We start from the raw sequence: 15177 nt of genomic DNA on the forward strand, positions 1-15177 counted from the left end.
CTTCAGCGCTCAGCTTTCTTCACTGTCCAACTCTCACATCCATACATGACCACTGGAAAAACCATAGCCTTGACTAGACGGACCTTTGTTGGCAAAGTAATGTCTCTGCTTTTGAATATGCTATCTAGGTTGGTCATAACTTTCCTTCCAAGGAGTAAGTGTCTTTTAATTTCATGGCTGCAGTCACCATCTGCAGTGATTTTGGAGCCCCCAAAAATAAAGTCTGACACTGTTTCCACTGTTTCCCCATCTATTTCCCATTCAGTCATGTCCAATTCTTTGCAACCCCAGGGTAGCCCGCCAGGGTCCTCTGTCCGCGGTCTTCTCCAGGCAAGAATACTGGAGTGGGTTGCCATGCCCTCCTCCAGGGGATTTTCCGGACTTCGTCTCTTATGTCCCCCACGTTGGCAGGCAGGTTCTTTACCACTTGTGCCACCTGGGAAGCCTATGCCAGTTCATAGATGCCATCTTTTCGATAAAACCTCACATGGCAGAAAGCTCACTGGGGTCTTTTATTAAGGACACTAAACCCATTCATGATGACCTTATCACTTTACAAAAGGCCCAAATACCTCCGAATACCATACCTTGGGGTGTTAGGTCTTAACTCATGAATTTTGGGGGCATGCAAACCTTTGGTCTGGGTCCCTCTGAGTGTCTTGTAAAGGAGAGCAGGAAGACATGAAGGAAGGCCAGCAGAGGGCTCCACTGCCAGCGGGGTCCCAGGTTTACCTGCTCTAGGAGAGACAACATGTGGAATTGGGGCAGCTGGGAATTCGTGCCCTTAAATCTTTCTGAACCCTCCTTTCAAAGTCTTTTTGTGCCCGTGGGGGTCTCAGTCTGAAGACCGCTGACTTACTCTGCGATGAGCTAGTATTTAAAGCTAAGGGAAGCACAGCTAGGAATTTCCAGCAGGTGGCGCTGCAATCCCGCCCTTGGTAAAGGATGCTTTGCGGCCTGCTTGGTCCGGACAACTTTGATCTTCCTTTAAGGAGCTAAGTAAGCAGGTTTCTCTTCTCTGCCGGATTTTTTTGGGGAACAGGGACACTAAGAGAAGACAAAGAATGAGGTATGTGGAGGGATACTTCATGAAGAGAAATGATGTGACTTCTGAGAACTTAGGGAGTACAAGCATTATGAAAGTTACTGTCGATTACAGATCCTTTGGTAAAACATTAGATCCTGCTTCCAGTCACTGCGATTTTCTGTTGACCCACCAGTGACATCACTCCAGGGTAAGGGCCATGCCCGGTGTGTCTTCTGAGCCCTGGGTTAGGCCTTTAGCTTGAGGGGGAGGGAGAACAAGCAGATGCTAAGACGTAAGGTGCTTTGTAGATGGGGCCGCCCACAGACAGCTGGGTGCCATGCACGGCCACGGCCCCTGGACGCTGGTACCCACCCTGATGGCCCAGCAGTTACCTCAGAGCCACAGTACTGGTGCATATGGTTCCTGCTTTAGGTGAGTCTGCTTCCACTCTCTACTTGGACTCTGAGAATTCACTTCCTTTGTCTCAAGTTAAAATTTCTCAAAAGACAGCATTTGATTAGTTTAGCAAGCCACCACGAGGAGTCAATTCCTCTGCCAGGAAGAAGGCCTGGCCAGGTTCTCTCCAGGCCAGCGGCCCACATGCTGATGGCTGCTTCCGGGTCATGCACCCCCGGTGCAACCCCAGCCTGGCCAAGGGGGTGACGTCACAGCTCAGCGGGGCACTCTGTGCTGCAGGGGTCTGAGATGGATGCGGTCTGCCCTGGACTGTGGACGGGGCATGACCACGGGCCCCGCCAGCCTGTCCTGCTCCCAGCGCAAAGGCACGGAATAGGAGAATCTTTTAGCGGGTGGAACTCTGGGGCAGTTTGCTCCAGCTCTCCGGTGACTCCGGCAGAAGTGGCAGCAGTTTCCATCCCATGTGGGGTCAGGTCAGGATGCCATTTCTGTATCTGAAAACACAGAACTGCCCTTCTCTTCAAGACAAAAGCTCCCCCTGACTTAGCATCAACTTCCTGACTTAGTGGTTTTCAGGAAGGCACTTTCATCCAAGAATCTACAGGTGCCAACCTGGGTAGAGAGGTGTGAGCAGAGGTGGAAACGAGAGCTTTTAAGTCACTGCTGTGAAGAAAACTCCAATTACTCTGGTGCTGCTAAGTCACTTCAGTTGTATCCGACTCTGTGCGACCCCATAGACGGCAGCCCACCAGGCTTCCCCATCCCTGGGATTCTCCAGGCAAGAACACCGGAGTGGGTTGCCATTTCCTTCTCCAATGCATGAAAGTGAAAGTGAAGTCGCTCAGTCGTGTCCGACTCCTAGCGACCCCATGGACTGCAGCCCACTAGGCCCCTCCGTCCATGGGATTTTCCAGGCAAGAGTACTGGAGTGGGTTGCCATTGCCTTCTCTGAAGTACTCTGGTGACTCCAGCCCAAAGTGAACAACAACTAGAACAGCAGCAGCAGTGGCTAAGCCTGGTCTTCACTTTTTAAATCAGCATTTCCGGCTCTCCGGCCTGCAACGATATGAAACCTTAACTACGAGTATATTTAAGAATGTCATTTTAATGAATTCATAAAAACCCCTGCCATTTGCTCTTCTAACCCAATGAAATCTACGTTGACTATGCCAAAGATTTTCAAGGTCAAAGAGCTTGAAAGAGCTTCAAGATGTAAGGCTCTGCTGTTCCCACTAGTGTTTACGAGCTTTCTACAATAAAATCACTGTGGGGAACTGGAATACGTGCCCATGTGCCACATTTACATTTAGATGCCATGGTTCTGGCTCCTGCCTCGTGCTGTCGTGTACAGATATTCAGGGCAGTCTCCTCTGCTTTCTGGAAGGTTTTCTGAGACACATGGTTCTCACTGGAGACCGAGTTCGGCTGTCGGTGTGTCAGTTTAGGGCTGAATTTTCTGTTTTCTTTTAAATGATCTAACTTACTTTCTGGCTGTGCCGGGTCTTCCTTGCTGCGTGGCCTTTCCTCCAGCTGCAGCGAGTGCCGGCTGCTCTCTAGTGGAGACACCTCATCACGCTGGCTTCTCTTGCTGCAGAGCACAGGCTCTGGGGCACGCGGGCTTCAGAAGTTCCAGCTCATGGGCTTCAGAGCACAGGCTCAGTAGTTGCTCAGGCTTAGTGGCTCCACGGCATGTGGGATCTCCCCAGATCAGAGATCAAACCTGTGTCTCCTGCATTGGCAGGCAGTTTCTTTACCACTGAGCCACCAGGGAAGCCCTGAATTTTCTTTTTTAACGCTTGCCTTTTCAGAGAGATGGTTTTGTTGATGATCTCAATTGCCACACAGATCTTCACATTGTAACACTTTTGGAAGGAGTGTTCTGAAAATCACAGTTGTGTCATAAACACACAAAGCTGTAACTGAGAATGCTGAACGTGGGCCGCAAGTCCCGAATTAGTCTAGTGCCTGGCACGCAGCAGGTGCTCACTAAACATGGAGAGTGAGTGGACAGAGGGATGGACGGGTAAAGCTATTCTTCCTTTGGTTCTGTCCTCCCCTGCCTTGGGTGGTACTCTTGAACAGGTGTATCTTACAGGTGGAGTGACCTGGAAGGAAATTCACAGTGCTGTCCCTCCCCCCAGATACCCTGCATCGGCAGCAAAATTATACATACACCAAATTATACATGCAGAGCACTGAATACTCAGTCTTACTCATCATCTGAGGCTAGGCCTCTGAGTAAATGTATAAAATCCTACTTTTAAAAGTTACAAATGTCCACAGGCAATCGAATGCCTTGGAAACTCCATCCAAAGTAAAAAAAAAAATAAAAAAATATGACTCCCTCCACCCCCGCTTCACCCTCCAACAAAATTTCAACACAAACCAAAATTTCTGCCATACATATGGTCCTTGGACAGAAGGGGAAAAAAGCCTCCTCCTCAATTCTTTTACAGATTTTCAGATGCTATGAATTGTTACCAGCTTGGTATGTGACGTTTATTTAAAGAGTCTCCAAATGGTTTTACATTATCAGGAATCCTTGAATGAAGTCTCCAGGTTTAGTCTAAACCTCAGTGGTAGTAATATCCCTTCAGGTCTTGCATTAATTAAATCTAGGAAAAGTACATAAACATTCATTTAGAAGCGCTATTTCTAAAGCATGTAATACTTACACGCTCACAAAGCACAGTTCCATTCTTGATTGGATGTCTGCTCCTCAGAGCAGACATGGAGGCGGTTTTTGTTTCCCTCTATGTCCTGCTACCTTTCTGCTTATTTTCTTTCATTCAACCTTTATAATGACTATGCTGGTGGGGGCGGGGGGAAGGGATTTCTCTGTCTACAGTAATGATAGCATCACCTTGATTCTTATCGAAACCCTGAAAGACAAGGGAATCCAGGACTTCACCTTTTTTTTTTTTTTTTAAGTATGACTCTTAATATACAAAAAAGTTAACTGCCAGAATTTCCAAAAAGTTCCTTTTTCACTTGTAAGAACATTTAACATGAAGTCTAATCTCTGGACAGATTTGTAAGAACACAAATAGGTACCACATTGATGTCTAGGGCTGATTAATCTTGCACAACTGAAATCTCACACCCCCTGAATTATAGCTCCATACTTCCCCCTCCCCAGCCCCTGCCCGACACCCATCTGCTCTCTATGGGTCTGACTATTTCAGATGCCTCAGGTAAGTGGAATCACATAGCATTTGTCCTGCGTCTGGCTTCTTTCACTTAGCATAATGTCCTCAAGGGTCATCGTTTGTTGCATACATAAAAAAGATTCCTTCCTTTTTAATGGCTGAATAATATTCCCTTATGGGTTTCCCCGGTGGCTCAGTGGTAAAGAACCTGCCTGTTAATGCAGGAGACAGGGGTCCGATCCCTCGGTTGGGAAGATCTGGAAGAGGGCATGGCAACCCACTCCAGTATTCTTGCCTGGAGAATTCCATGGACAGAGGAGCCTGGTGGGCTACAGTCCATGCAGTTGCAAAGAGTTGGACATGACTTAGTGACTAAATAATATTCCCATATATATATATATACACCACATTTTCTTTATCTGTTCATCTGTCATTTAACTTGTTTCAAAAAATTAAAAGTAGAGTTACCATATGATCCAGCAAGCTCACTTCTGGGTATTTTATTCAAAAGAACTGAAATTAGGATCTTGGAAAGATATTTGTACTCACATGTTCGCTGCGGCATTAATCCCAACAGCCAAGACATGGAAACAATTCAAAAAGCATTTCAATTTCCATTTGGCACTTTTTAAAAATAAACTTCACAAAGTCGTTTGCTTTTTTATACTTCAGAGAAAAACATTAACTTCTTATCCAGTAGAGAGAAACAATGGCCCAGCATTTGTAAGTAGATATCTGGAGAAGAAAAAAGAAAATTGAAGTCATTGTGGTCCATCACATGGAGGGAAATTTTTGAAAACACTTGGAGGTCTGAAAGGGGAACGCTAAGCAGCACCAGGCCTCCCTGGTGGCTCAACTGGTAAACAATCTGCCTGCAAGAGACCCAGGTTCGATTCCTGGGTCAGGAAGGTCCCCTGGAAAAGGGAATGGTAACCCACTCCAGTATTCTTGCCTTAAGAATTCCTTGGACAGAGGAGCCTGGCGGGATATAGCCCGCGGTTGCAAAGAGTCAGACACGACTGAGCGACTGGCACGTACGTGTAAGCAGCACCTGCCAGCCCCACACTCCAGCACAGGGATGAGCTTAGAGACTCAGGGTGTCCGGGCCACAGCAAGTCAGGGTGTAAAGGTCTGGAAAAGGAATTGGGAGGACTGCTCATCAAGTTTACCTGCCTGGGCTCTATTTATACCTCTACCTTTATTATGACACTAACCTCAATAAAAACGATCTATTTTTCACTTTAGTCTTTTGCATCTATCCCACTCCAGGTGTGTCAATTTCCACACCACTGTGGCAATTTCAAACTGACTTTGGAGATTTGCCACTAATAATGCTAACTGAGATTTGTCATCATTGATACGATGACAAATTGTCAGGACTCACCTGTGAACTGGTGATGAGTCTTCTGAGTTTATATCATCTCTCTAGGCTGAAAGAAGACTAGTGTGAACTTCTGAATCATAGTTTTAAAGTACCCAAATATTTAAGGATTACATTTACTAATTAATCAAGAAAAAACTTTTTAATGTTTAAGCCTGCTCCAGCACTCCCCATCTTGCACTGATTACCTAGAAAGGATCCAGATGCTGAGTCTAATCAAAAGCATACAACACTTGTTGTAACTTCAGATTTAAAATAAAGAGTATTAAGCATGATAGAAACATGTTTGCTCACCAGAAAGTATACCCATTTATCAATAATTCACAGTAGATTTCTGCCAAAACAGTTCTCTAAATACATGTTCTATCTTGTGGTCCGTGATCTGTTACATTTTCACCTGTTTCTAAGTAAGTGCAGTTAGGTGATAAGGGTTTCCATTTTCCATTTTCCTTTTTTTTTTTTTTGTTTTGTTTTGTTAGACTGATTCTCCATTTACCTTTCGGTTTCTTATTTGAGAAGCAAAACATGTACTTGGGGAGTTGTAAAAATTCATCATTTGTTTACACTTCATTGGCAGTTTGAGGCTATTTTCCCAGCTTATTTTTTAAGTGAGAGGGGAAACAAAGCAACAAAACCTGTTCTATTTCAGAATATAAGCAGTTTTAAAGCCCCTAGACAAGCAAAGGGAAATTGAACGTTCCAGCAAATATCAAGAACTCTGATCTAATATTCTAGCAAATACCAAGAATTCTGCGTGTTTTGGACAACTGCAATTTGTCCAAAGCTGGAAGAATAGATGATGCGGGAGAGGTGAAGCCCGCTAAATAGTTCTGTATCTAATGCACAAACTCTGCAAACACAGACTGAAATTCTCAGTTTCTTCCTCGGGAAAAGCAGAATAACCAAACATGCAGAGAAGCGTCCAGATCCGTGACCGACGTTTCTGCTCACGTTCAGACACTTGCCTCCTGCGGTGCCCACAGGCAGAGGTCAGCTGGCTGCTTGGGCAGAACAGGGTTTTAGCCGGAGTGAGTCGTGCGCACCTCTCCTGGGCTCACGGGCTCTCGGGTCTCACCTCTGACAGTGACACACGCTGTGTCACTGAACTTCAGACACCGACACAGGCGGGGCTTTTCCTCTTGCACTGCTGCATGAGTACTCGGCCGCCCCGAGACTGTTTCTCAAAGTGACTTACACATACGTGCCTGTTAGGTTCTAGGGCTGCTGCAGCAAATGGGGTGCTTAACAAATAGCAGAAATGGGTCATCTCCCAGTTCTGGAGGTGAGAAGTCAGGGATCAAGGCATCAAGGCCTCGGCAGGGACATGATCTCTTTGAAGGCGTGGGGAGGACCCCTCCTGCCCCTCCCGCTATGGTGGCCCTTGGGAGCCCAGGCTTGGAGCCACAGCCTCCAGGGTCTGCCTCTGCCTGTGCCCTGCCCCCCCACGGCCTCTCCTTTCCTCATCTGGACCCCAGTCACCGATTTAGGCTCCCCCCACCCTGCCAGTTCAGTTAAGACCTCATCTTCATTAATTACATCTGCAAAAGCCATGTTCCCAAGGAAGGCCCCGCTCAGAGGATCCAGGCGGACATGAGTTTGGGGGGACACGACTCCAGCCAGTGAGCGTGTGTTTCATCATCACGGGCTGCGCGCAGGCTGGACACCCCCACTGGCAAGTCCCCTTCTTTGGGAAGCCGCCATGGCCCGTGGCCCCCCGACGCCATCCTGCCAGGCCTCCATGCACCGAGTCATCCCACAGACACCCCGACAGTCCGGGTTTCAAGCAGTCTCTGACCCACGCTGGCACCTCCAGAAGGAAGAAGAGAAATAGAAAGAGGAAGAAAAACAGAGGAAAAGGGACTGTCTAATGGAGAGGAGGCATGGAGGCAGGAGAATGTAGAGCAGGGTGTGCAGTGGCCGCAGTGTCTGGGTGGGAGGCCTGGTCAACCCCTGGGCCTGCGCACACCGCTGGAGCCCAGACGTGCAGAACGAATGACGGGTGGAGCTTTGAGTCAGATGGGGGCATCTGTCCAGCAGGGCCCTTGGCTCCTCCTCACATCCCCCTACATGTGCTGGGAACAGCCCCAGGAGCTCCTAGAAGATAAGCCTCTCGCCGCCCGCTTTCTAGAACCCAGTGAACACAGAACACGTCAGTCCCTCCCCAGAGGGCTAAGGCCACCCTGCGGGGCATCACAGCGAGGAGGCAGCCAGGGCTGGACCCTGTGCCCGTGCCTGGCTGGCTGCCACCAGCAGAGCCGTGATGGGACGTCCAGGCCAAACTGGAGAAGATAATCCCCTTGGAGTTAATGACATGCAAAGCCCAGGGCTCCTCTCCCACAAGCCCCTGCTAAATAAATAAGTATCCACTGTGTGCTGAGTTTTTATTCACAGTTTTGTGTTCCTTTCCCTAAAGAGATCCCCTAAATTCTAAGACCTCAGGGCGTACAAACCTTGGCCCAGGCTGGGCAAAGGACTGACAACAGAGCTGCCCAGACCCACCAGCCAACGTACTCGGGCCCCCAGCCTGGTTCCCAGCTGCTGCCTCGAATCCCCACTCGGACGACACGTGGGCTTCATTCCGGAGGCATCTGCCAGCTCCTCCTCCTGACTCAAGTTGTCCTGTCTGTTTTAAAATAAAATTAAAAAAAAAAAAAAAAAAAAAAACGCCTAAACAAAACGGTAACCTTGAAGTGTAATTTTAAATTGATAAAGACTTTCTCAGGTTCAAGAGGGAGGTCATGTATGGATACCTATGGCTGATTCATGTTGATGTATGGTGGAAACCAATAGAACATTGTAAAGCAATTATCCTCCAAGTAAAAAATAAAAATAAAAAAACTCATTTATCTTCTCACTCTACTTAATTTTACAGAAAATAGAAAGGAAGAAACCACATGTACCCATAGTTCCACTATTGCATTTAGCTTGGCTTCTCGATTATCCTTGAGAACCATCTCAGCCTATGGAACATCCCCTGGGAAACCTTAGAAAACACAGCTGTCTCCCTAGGGGCTCCCGGGGGTGGGGGATGGTCCTCACGCAGAGGGTGGAGGCTGGGATGGGAGCCCCAAGACTCCCAAAGGCCCCAGGCTCCCAGCTTGAGGACCACTGACAGGATCCAGGCTAGTTTATCTGGTGTGGCTGTGTCCTCAGGAGAGGCAGTTGGGAGGGAGTGGGGTTCTGTCTTCTTGGGGAGGGTGATGGCGGGGAGGTAAAGGGGATGTTCTCATCCTCCTCCTCCTTGCTGAGATCCCTAGGGAAGGCTCTTCTTCCTTGGGAGCTGTGGATCCAGCGAGGATTTGGAGCAGGTGGGGGCACAGGGCAGGGTATGGAGGGTGCTGAGTGTGGATGTGCTCTGAGCAACGGCAGGGAGCAGGCCAAGGGCCAGGCCAGGTGGACTTGCTTCTCCATGGGAAGGAGAGAGGGAAGAGCTTGAAGGTGAGGGCAGAGGATGGAGTGTGAGTGCCAGATGGAGTCTCAGACGATGGAAGAAATCGTGGGTCAGAGACCAGCCCCGGGAGATGGCCCCAATGTCAGATGACAGCCTCATCCAGGGAGCCCTCTTTCTCCCATGGCTGCCATGTATGTGCGAAAGCCACCCCAAGGAGTTGTGCAGTGCACAACCTGAGCCACGGTTCTCACCTTTCTTCCACAATGGGGTGAAATGAATAAGAGAAGACAATTTGGGGAAGTCACAAATATGTAGAAATTAAACAACACACTTCTTATTAATCAAAGAAGGAGTCACAGAGAGTTATAAAACACTCTGAGATGAATTAGAACAAAACCACAACATGCCAAAACTTACAGGCTGCAACTTAAGCACTGAAATAAAGCAATGGAAGGAGTGAAATGTATAGATGCAAATGTCTATATTAAAAAAGAAAAAAGATCTCTAATGAATAACCTAATCTTCTACATTAAGAAATAAGAATAAGAAAAGCAAACAAAATCCAAATCAAGCAGAAGAAAGGAAGCAATTAGAGGTTAGAGTATAATAAATGAAATAAAGAATAGAATAACAACAGAGAAAATCAACAAAACCAAAAGCTGGTTCTTTGGAAAGACCAGTATAATCAACAACCTTTAGTTAGACTGACCAAGATAAAAAGAGATGATGTAAACTATTAACGTTGGGAATAAAAGAGGGGACACCACTGCCAACTCTACAGAAATAAAAAGGGCCACAGGGGATGCCATGAACCACCATACGCAAACAGATCAGACAACCTAAATTGAACGGATAAACTCCTAGGTAGGCAGAAGCCGCTGAAAATGACCCTAGAAGAAATAGAAGATCTGAATATGCTGATACAAAGTAAAGAGATTGAATCAGTGATTTTAAAACTTCCCACAAAGACAAGCCCAAGTTGGTTGCACTGGTGATTTCAACCATGTGTTAAAAGACGAATACCAACACTTCATAGCTCTTGCAAAAAAAACAGAAGAGGAGGAAGTACTTCCAGCATCATAAGCCAGTATTACCTTGACACCAAAACCAAAGATCACAAGAAAAGGAAACTACAGACCAATATAGCTTATGATACAATAAGGCATATTAACACAAGAACCCTTGAAATGCTAGCCAGCTAAATCTAGCAATACATAAAAAGAATTACATAACATGACTGAGTGGGATTTATCCAAGCAAGGTTGTGGGTAGAATGAACAAGATGCTTCAGAGCCTTTATATGTATACTATAATATGCATTTATACAAATATTTATTGCCTGAAATACTTGCATCTTTTAAAAAGAAGAAAGTGGAAAATCAGTAAACTAAGTTTCAGACTTAAGACATTAGGAAAAATTATCTATAGATCAACTGAAAAAAAAAATAGATGTCAGGAAAAGAACAAGAGAACTCCAAAAAAATCTAAAAAAAAAAAAAGGGAGAGAAAAAAAGAAAAACCATATATCACCATAAGGTATAAGAAGGCTGATCAAGCCAAATATTGGTCATTTAAAACTTCTGGTAAATTCCTTAAAGAAAAAGAAGAGTAATAGTGAATAAATATATTATAAATGAAGAAGAGGACAAGACTGAACAGAGGAGCTGTTAGAAACTATAAAAATTTACTACATGTGGCAAGGAAAATAGAAAGCTCAAATAATCCTAAAGCCATTATAGAAAAGTAGGAGTAATTTAAAAATTTCCCCAAGAGAATACAAAAAATTTTTTGGCAGATCCAAAAAATTCTGCCAAATTTTCAAGAAACAGATCATTCCAATCTTATAGAAGCTCTCCCAGAAGAAATACTCTCCAAATCATCCTAGGAGGCCAGTATAATTTTGATACCAACACCAGATAAAAACAGCGTGCAAAAGAGAAATTAGAGCCTTCTTTTACTCATTAATATGGATGAGTTCTAATAAAATATTAACTGAATCTAACTGCACATGAAAAAGGATAACATGCTATGATCCAGTTGGAGTCAATGAATTCAAAGGCTCTTTAATATTTTCATATCTATACATTTGATCTATTACATTAAGAGATCAAATGATCGTAAGTGGTTATACATATATATATATATAGCTATACGTACATATATATAAAACCATGTATGATCATATCAACAGGAGCAGAAAAAGGGCATGATAAAATTCAACATCCATTCATGATAAAAAGGCGCCTTAACTTGATAAAGAATATGTATAAAAACATACAACAGGGGCTTCCCTGGTGGTCCAGTGGTTAAGAATCTGTCTTGCAGTATAAGGGACACCAGTTCAATCCGTGGTCCAGGAAGATCCCATGTGCTGTGGAGCAACTAAACCGGTACCTCACAACCCCTGAGCTGTGAGCCTAGAGCCTGTGCTCCACAGTAAGAGGAGCGGCTGCAGTGAGAAGCCCACGCTCACCACGGCTGGAGAAGCCGCCCCGTGCAGCAACGAACACCCACCATAGACAAAAAATAATCTTAAAAAAACCCCTTACAACATAAGTCATTATAAATGGGAAACTAATGGAATTATTCCTTTTATAGGCAGAAACAACAAAGTCGGAAACAACAGGATGTGTGTGCTGAAAATACAGAATCTGTAGGCTGCAAACTAAAAATGTGATGAAAGAAATCATAGAATACCAAATAAATGATGAAATGTATTATGTACATGGATTGGAAGACTGAAAATAGTATAGGTGTCAAATCTTCCCAAAACAGCCTTCAGATTTAATGCAATTCCAAGCAAGACTGCAGAAGGATTATTTTGTAGATATAGACAATCTAATTTTAAAATTTATATAGACAGGCAAAAGAATTAGAAAAGTCAGTTTTGAAAAAGAAGAAAATTGGAGGAATCACATTTCTCAACTTTATGACTTACTGTAAAGACAACAGTAATAAATCACACCAGTGTATATCAGCATAGGGATAAGCACATAAAACAATGGAAGAGAACAGAGTCTAGAATTAGACCCACATAAATACAGCCAGGTTAATTTCTGACAATGGCAAAGCTGCAATTCAATGGAACAAAGATAGTCTTTTCCAAAAACCAGTGTTAGAAAATCGGACGTCCACATGCAGAAAAAGGACCTTATCCCGGGGCTTTATTACAAAATTAACTGCAAGACTGAAATTGGCTGTTAGGAGAATGAGAGACTAGCTCCTCACTGCGGGAAAATACCTGCCACATATCTGTTAAAGAACTTTTATCCAGAATACATAGGGAACCCTCAACTTCAATAGTCAGAAAACTCTAAAAATTAGGAAAAGACTCTGAGCAGACACGTCCCTAAAGAGGATCCACAGACAGCAAATAAGCACATAAAAACATGCTTGACATCACGAGATTTTAGGGACATGCAAACTGAGGTCTTGTGCATTGTCTACAAGCCTTGCAGGCCTCTTCACGGCAAGGTCATCTCGGACTGTAAACTCCCAGAGGGCAGGGGACTTGTTCCCTCTACAACGGCTGGAATACAGGAATCCTTACCACAGCAGGTCTGAGTGGGGATGCAGAGCCCCCAGAACTCTTGGCACTGCTGGCGGAGATGGGAAATGGTGCAGCCACCTCGGGAGAGGATTCAGACAGTTTCTTATAAAGTTACTGGAGAAGGAAAAGGCTACCCACTCCAGTACTCTGGCTTGGAGAATTCCATGGACCATATAGTCCATGGAGTCGCAAAGAGTCGGACATGACTGAGTGACTTTCACTTCACTTTATAAAGTTAAGCAATCCCAATCCTAGGTATGACTTTCCTAGAGAAATGCACGTTCACACAAAACCCTGGACATGACTATTCACAGCAGGTGAATTCGTATCCACCCCAAACTGGAAAACAACTCAGATGTTCTTCCACAGGTGGACAGATAAGCATCGGTATATCCACACAGTGGAATATGACTCAAGAATATACAGGCATAAGTCACTGGGCTTCCTGGTGACTCAGTGGTGAGGAATCCGCCTGGGATTCCCAGGAACTGCAACTGCTGAGCCCAAGTCTGAGCGCGCTGGAGCCCGTGCTCTACAGCAAGAGAAGCTATCGCCTTTCACAGCCGCTAAGTCTGTGCACAGCCACTAGACATAGCCCCTGATCCCCGAAACGAGAGAAGAGCCCATGCAGCAATGAAGACCCAGCACAGCCAAAAATAAGTAATAAAAAAATTTAAAATAAAGTAAACGCCAGCCTGAAATATGAGCCAAGATGGCTTGTCCATTCAGTCCCCATGAGGTTGAACAACAACAACAAAAAGAATAAATTACTGATACAAGCAACTACTTGTATGAACCTCAAAAGCATTATGTTGCATGGGAGAAGCTGGTCTCAAAAATCCATGGTTCCACTTCCATGACTGTCTCAAAAGGATCAGTTCAGTTCAGTTCAGTCGCTCAGTTGTGTCTGACTCTTTGCGACCCCATGAACTGCAGCATGCCAGGCCTCCCTGTCCATCTCCACTCCCAGAGTCCACCCAAACCCATGTCCATCGAGTCGGTGATGCCATCCAACCATCTCATCCTCTATCGTCCCCTTCTCCTCCTGCCCCCAATCTTTCCCAGCATCAGGGTCTTTTCAAATGAGTCAGTTCTTCGCATCAGGTGGCCAAAGGATTGGAGTTTCAGCTTCAACATCAGTCCCTGCAATGAACATCCAGGACTGATCTCGTTTAGGATGGACTGGTTGGATCTCCTTGCAGTCCAAGGGACTCTCAAGAGTCTTCTCCAATACCACAGTTCAAAAGCATCAATTCTTTGGCGCTCAGCTTTCTTTATAGTCCAACTCTCACGTCCATACATTACCACTGGAAAAAACCATAGCCTTGACTAGATGGACCTTTGTTGGCAAAGTAATGTCTCTGCTTTTTAATATGCTGTCTAGGTTGGTCATAACTTTCCTTCCAAGGAGCAAGGGTCTTTTAATTTCATGGCTGCAGTCACCATCTGCAGTAATTTTGGAGCAAAAGGATAAAGTTCAGCAATTCCCAGGGGAGGAGGGAGGGGAAGCGCAGCATAAGGGGGCTGTTGGGTGGTGGAACTATCCCACGTACACAGTTACATGACTCCACACACGTGTGAAAATTCCCAGACTGGTACACACGCCCACGCAAAAGTCAGTTCTGCTGTATGTTGGTTTAAAAATCAAACACTAGAAGCTAAGATCAGTTGGAACATGCACCGATGATTATTCCCATGTACTTTCAATGATAAGTATTTTCAAAGTCCTCATTATAGCAGAATTCCTTAAAGTGCCCGATACCAGTTATCCATTTTCTTCATTTATACAAATTTGATTTATTCACAGGGAAAAAAATAATGTAGGAGTCAGACATGGATTGGAATAGGAAATGGCAACACACCCCACAATTGTTGCCTGGGGAATCCCATGGACAGAGGAGCCTGGAGGTCTACAGTCCGTGGGTCACAAAGAATCGGACACGACGGGGTGAACCCAAGACATGGATGCTTATTACTATTAATTCTAAACAACATCGACAGGAAGATTAAAAAATAGAAGACAGAAGGATTCCTGGAAGGGAAGAAAGCAAATGATCGTATTTGCAAGTCGGGGGGAGGGAGGCTAAGAAACACACAGTAAAGGGATTGCACCCCTCCTCAGTGCAGATGTTCTGGACCAAGGCTGACCTGAGCCAAGAAAGGAGGGCATCTGTGGATGACCTCTGGACTGTCGTGTTGAACAGGATATTGTTTTAACACCGAAACTGACTAAGCTGTGAGAACTGCCAGACAACCGTCAGG

The sequence above is a fragment of the Bos javanicus genome, chromosome 24 (genome assembly GCF_032452875.1).
Source record: "Bos javanicus breed banteng chromosome 24, ARS-OSU_banteng_1.0, whole genome shotgun sequence".
NCBI lineage: Eukaryota > Metazoa > Chordata > Mammalia > Artiodactyla > Bovidae > Bos > Bos javanicus.